We start from the raw sequence: 6,299 nt of genomic DNA, 5'->3' as shown, positions 1-6,299 counted from the left end.
CCCGCAGACAGGCAGACAGAGATGGAGGCCAAGATACGGGGGAGCCGGGTGGGGGAGGGAGAGAGCGCAGAGAGAAACAGGCACGAGGTTTTTGTGTGATGCTTTTTCACCGTGGGGACAGGGGGCCACGGTGATACAATCCAATAGAGCCGCCGTACAAAAACCTCCTCCCATTAACTTCCATTGTGTAGAGGGCTGCATGCGGCTTGGGACGCTTTTTAGAGCAGAAAATGAATAATCTGAAGGTGTGCAGGACGGTGGGACACTTTGACAGAGAAAAGTAGATTTAGACAAAGATTTTTATCTGGAAAAAAAGTTTAAAAAAAACTTCTAATTGACACGAGGAGCGTTTGGATTCTTCTTGAAGTCACACTGACACAAACAAAACTAACTGGGACGTGATAAAGTTCACCCTGTGTGTCTAAACCGTCTTTATTCTCTGGATTCATTTACTTCGTCTGAAAAGAAGGATTATGGAGAGTTTTGGGGCTTTTTGGTAGAGGAGGCTTTCAGTGTGACACTGGATCTGAAGCTTACTTTGGAAAAGGAACAAAACTCACTGTTTTGGGTAAGTTGGAGCTCTAACAACTTCACTTCACTGCATTGGACTTGAAATGATGGAAATGTTGGTAGAAAAGTGAAGGAAAGATCTATAGTGATGTAAAAATATAAGTATTGAGCTGAAGTCAGAGCACTGTGAACTACAATGATCCTGCTTACTTCGGCCAAGGAACCAAACTGACGGTTTTAGGTAAATATGTCACTTTAATTACCATATTTTGATAAAGTAACTTTGGTTGAAAGCTCATAATTCAGTTCCCAGCATTAGACTTGAAAACATGGAGATAATGGTGTGAAAGTGAAGGACAAACCTTCAAGTCTAAAGCTAAAATATTGAGCTGAACTGAAAGCACTGTGAGCTACACTGAGCCTGCTTACTTTGGACAAGGAACCAAACTGACTGTTTTAGGTAAATATGTCATTTCTATGTCATTACTATATCTTGATAAAGTTACTTTGGTCAAAAGCTCATAATTCAGCTCACTTTATTAGACTTGAAAACATAGAGATGTTGTTGTGAAAGTGAAGGTCAAACCTTCAAAATCCTAATTAGCTGAAATATTGAGCTGAACTGAAAGCACTGTGAGCTACGGCGAGCCTGCTTACTTTGGACAAGGAACCAAACTGACGGTTTTAGGTAAATATTTCACGTTAATACCACGTTTTTACTTCAGTAAAAATACAAATTCAGTCAGAGAAGGAGTTTCATGCTCCGTAGCTTTTCACTGTGACCACCACTGATCCTGCTTACTTTGGACAAGGCACCAAACTGACTGTTTTAGGTAAATATTTCACTTTAATAATGTTAATTTTGAGTAATTAGAGTTTTAGTATTCAGTTCACAGCAGTAGGCTTGTAAATAGTGTTAATGATGGTAAAGCATGAGTTTCATGCTCGGTATGTTTCCACTGTGACAATGTCAACGAAGCTTACTTTGGAAAAGGAACCAAACTGACGGTTTTGGGTAAGTTAAGATTTATTCAAACCTAAAAAGTAGAACAGGATTTGTGACTGGAACGATGCTTAAAGTATCAGAACACATTTTGGGTTTTCATAGTTTAAGTTCAGCTCAGGACTTTTTGATATGAAGCTGAAGCGCTGTGCCAGTTATGAAGCTTATTTCGGGCAGGGGACAAAACTGACTGTTCTTGGTGAGTATGAGCTCAAAATGAATTCTCTTTAAATCACACGCTGAAAAATAAGTTAACAAGGGGCTTTGTATGGATAAAAGAAATGTTGCATCAAGCTTCTAAAAACCAGATAACAACACAACAAACCTGAAGAAGTAGAAGCAGCATCTTGGTGTGTTTTGAGCACTGACTAAATTCACTGTGACTCTGGTTCTGAAGCTTACTTCGGTGGAGGAACTAAATTAACTGTTATAGGTAAGAAACAGTAAGTAAGAAAAATAAATGTCTGAGAAAAGAAGCCAGAACAAATCCAAAAATCTTTCTACCCGGAGTCATTCTTTAATAAACTTATCATAGTTTCAGCTCAGGGCTTTTTGTTGTGAAGCTCAGACACTCTGTAAGTATGAAGCTTATTTTGGCCAGGGAACTAAACTGACTGTTCTTGGTGAGTAAAGCAGCAAAATTCTCATGAATCCACTTACAGCAAACGAATACACGTAAAACCCTGTAACAAGATGCTCACTGAGCTGAATGTATTTGGTTTTGATCAATCTAAATGCATGTAACCGACTACAGATGAACAGCTGTTGGTTTTAAATTTAAGGGAACGCTAGAAAACAAAGAAGCAAAGTAGAAGCAGAATCTTTTGAGCACTGATCTGTTCACTGTGCTTATGGCACGTCAGAGGCTCACTTTGGTGGAGGAACAAAATTAACGGTTCTAGGTAAGAAAACATTTTAAAGTTAATCCATTTATTGCTCAGGGCTGATTTTGAAGCTGCTTAAAGTCTCACCTAAAACATGTCAAAGAGAGGAATAATTTCTAAGTGGCACAGATAAAGAGAGGCTGCAGGAAGAGGTTTTGTCACGGTTGAAAGTCTCTGTGTTCCTATAACGAGGCTTACTTTGGAGCTGGAACTAAACTCACTGTTTTAGGTAAGAAAACCTGCAAACAAAATAATCTGATCTCAGTCTCTCCTTGTCATTTGTAAATAGAGATTAAAGGCGACAGTTAAAAAGACAAGACATAATGTATATTTCATGAGATTGGTAGTGCATAAATAAATAAAAACTGTAATGCATGAATTGGTTTGTTCCAGTAAACTCAAGTGCCGTCAATGCCTTTCAGTAAAAGTAGTGCAACTCTAAGACATCTGGCTTAACGCCCAGATCATTAGTCTCACAGTCAGTTCTTATCAGCTCCATGAAACGCTGTGAGTTTCCAGTCAGAGGCACACTTTGGAGCTGGAACTAGACTCACCGTTTTAGGTAAGACAGTAAACACTAAACAATCTGCAGAAATACTACTCTGATTACGACTCTTGAATTTTAAATGGAAAAGAATCCACGGTTTAATATCATCAAGATAAGATTTAATGTGCATGTGCTTTTTTGTGCAAAAAGGTGTTTAGATTATCTTAAAATAAAAAAAGAAAGAGCACAGAGAGTCAGAGTCAGGGCTGAAGGCTTGAGCAGATTTTTCTGCAGCCGTGTATCAGTGTGTACAACTACGACCCTGCTTACTTTGGCAGTGGCACCAAACTGATGGTTTTAGGTAAGAAAAGGCTTAAAATTTTTATTTTTTTTTTAAAATCACATGTAATAATGTTTCTTATATGAGCTTCCGTTGTGCTAAATCTGCATTGTTAATAATTAGTTTTTTATTCAGAGAGTTAAAGATGCTGCAGAACGGGTAAAATCCATTTTAATGGGATGAATTTATCTATTAATTAGTTATCTTAAGGCTGTGAAGAGCCAACACTGCACTGGGACACATGTAAAGAGGGTAAAAAGCAGCAAATAAGTCATGACGTTTTTTACACGCGGGTCTGCAGTGTGCTCTGGCTTTTAACCTGCTTATTTTGGAGAGGGAACCAGACTAACGGTTCTTGGTAAGATCGCTGCAACAGCCTCATAAAAAAAAAAAGATGGATATGAGTGGTGTAATCTGTAATGGTCATGTTGTGTCTTAATCCTCTTACTGAGATGTGCATTTTCTAGTTTTATCATAGTGACAGTGAGTTTTGTGTCTTTTGTCCTTGTAGAACATGAAGTCACCGAACCAGAAGTCAAAATACTCGAGCCGTCACGAAAGGAGTGCACGAACAAAAAAGATAAAGTACTTAAGAAGACCCTCGTTTGTGTGGCCTCTGGTTTCTACCCAGACCATGTCACCATGTCCTGGCAGATCAATGGGAACGACACCAACAACGGGGTGGCGACGGACAACTATGCTCAGAAGTACGGAAAGTACTACAGAATCACCAGCAGGCTGAGGGTCAACGGCACAGACTGGGAAAAACCAAACAATGTATTCAAGTGTATTGTCAGCTTCTACAACGGAACAGACTACAGCCAGCATGAAGATACAATTGATGGTGTTCGAGGTGGGTTATTTTAGAAATGAGTGAATCTTTGTGTGTTTTAAAAAAAAATAAATCAATCTTCTTCATCTAATCTAATTTATTTTCCTATCAGCTAAAACAAGATTGGGCATAACAAGAGGTAAATACACGATTTACACTATTCAAGTCTTATCTTCACCAACAATCCACCTCCACAAATCACACTGAATATGTCCTCTTTCTGCAGGAAAGTTTTTGAAGGTCTCTCAGAACGGCAAACTCTGCTACGGGGTCTTCATCGTCAAGAGCTGCATCTACGGAGCCTTTGTCACGTTTTTGGTGTGGAAGCTCCAGGTTTGTGGAACGTGTTGAGCTTCAGACATTTGCCCCACTTGCAAACTTACTTTTGATCACCTTATTTGGAGATATAAGTAAGCATACGTGTGTCGTGGCATTGAGTCTCCTTCTGTGTGTTGCAGAGTTCTGTGGGAAAAAAAAACTGCTGAGAGCTGGGCCGAGGTCTTGAACAAATCACCAGGAGATGGAGGACGTCGGATTCTGTAAATAACGTGTTTTGCAGCAGCTTTGCATTCACATATAAATGAGCCAGTATAACCATGCTACAGTTAGAGAAACGGTTCAATTCTAGGTACGAAAGTTTATGTGTGACTTCTACGGAAATATGACTGAATCTTTCTTGCATCCGTATCTGTTTTTGTTTTTGTTTTAAAACCGTTTCCAGTTACTGTAATGCTTCATTTTCTTCTCAATAAATGTTTGTCAGAGTATCAGTGCCTCCCTCCTCTCTGCTCTCATCATGTCTTCCTACACCCAACATCACTTTTTCCGCAGATTTTATTTTTAGCAGCTCATTTATCTGCCTCTGTTCTGAGAAATCGGTTTCTTTTCTCTCCCACATTGTGTCGAAACAGCTCAGCTCGGCAAAACTTCACATGCTGGTTCATTCAAGGTGTAACATTTTCCAGTAAACAGACTTAAAGGTGTCTTTTAAATGTCTTTTCTTGATTACTTAAATCTGATAAACCATATTCACTCTATTTAAGGGTGCTAATCCGGGTTGGGTCCCGTTTTATCACTATGCACAGATAAGAAAACCTTCATCTGTTCATATTTATTGTGTGCATGAAACAATAGCAGCAGGAAAGTAAATTTGAGAGTGTGAATCTACCACAGTAATATCAGGAAGCGAGCGTTCTCATCCGTGCACAGAAGAAGGTCACAGCAGTCGTTGGCGAGGAAGACGAGGCAGCTTGGAGGCAGAGGATGTGGTCACAGAGCAGCCTGCAGCTCGCTCTCTGTGCAGAGAAAAACCTTCCACTTTCACCACAACCTCCGGCTCACAGAGTGCACCTGCACAACTCTGCACCGACTCTGAGCAAACAGCTGGAGGCGCTTCCTGTTCTGTGTCAACTGAAGCTGAACAATGTATTGTTTTTGCAGGCTGAAAACAAAAACATTAAACAGTCCTGCACTAAATCCAATTTAAGGATTCTTACACTGCTCAGTTTATGTCGAAACAGCGTCAGAAAGTTGGTAATTCAACCAGATGATCATTGTGGAGGAAGTAGTTTGTGGTATTGAAGTGTTCCTATTATTCTGACAAACCCACTTTGGTCAGTGGGCCAGGCGTATTGGTGCAACACAATACAGTTCAATACTGCTGCAAACTCTTGAAATTGAAAACACAGTCGAACCAACAGCTCTCTGTTATTTAAATAAATTTAAAGACAATATAAATTAGCATAATAACTTGTCATTGTCCATGTTTCAATTGATTGAGTCAGAAAAGGGCCAAATAAACTGCTTTCTAGAATGTAGAAACTTACACAAACCTCATTTCAAGATGTAAACCATGTGAGGAATGGTTTAAAAAAAACAAACAAACAAAAAAATTGTTAAGTTAACAATAGAGGCTTTGTTTTCAACCTAAAGGATAAAACCTGCTGCAGTAAAAGCATCCAAACTGCACACAGTCACACTAAAGAGGCAGCTACAGTCTTGTGCTCTCATTTTAAATGATCATTATCACTCATTAATACTAAAATGACACATACGACACTTATAAAAATTGGATATTAGACTTCATAAAGGTGTTTTGTTTTGTTTTTTTTTAAACACGATTGTTTTGGAAGAAATTCTGTGACAACTACAAACTAATCCTGCAAATGTGATATTTTATTTTTGAGTTCCCATTTTTTCCCAGCTTGAATATTTTCTAAGTCAGAAAACACTTGAGCTGAGCT

General features: G+C 38.9%; 1 gene segment (V, D, J or C); it reads left to right on the top strand.

The window, feature by feature from the left end:
- Nucleotides 1-2,430: 2,430 nt before the first annotated feature.
- LOC311505996 (T-cell receptor beta-2 chain C region-like) lies at nucleotides 2,431-4,823 on the top strand. The segment is given in 5 exons: nucleotides 2,431-3,245; nucleotides 3,736-4,077; nucleotides 4,169-4,195; nucleotides 4,283-4,389; nucleotides 4,515-4,823.
- The last annotated feature ends 1,476 nt before the right edge of the window (nucleotides 4,824-6,299 follow it).

This window comes from Chelon labrosus (genome assembly GCF_963514085.1).
Source record: "Chelon labrosus genome assembly, chromosome: 20".
Lineage (NCBI taxonomy): Eukaryota > Metazoa > Chordata > Actinopteri > Mugiliformes > Mugilidae > Chelon > Chelon labrosus.
Note: the sequence above shows the minus strand (reverse complement) of the source record. Positions and strands in the feature narration are given on the sequence as shown.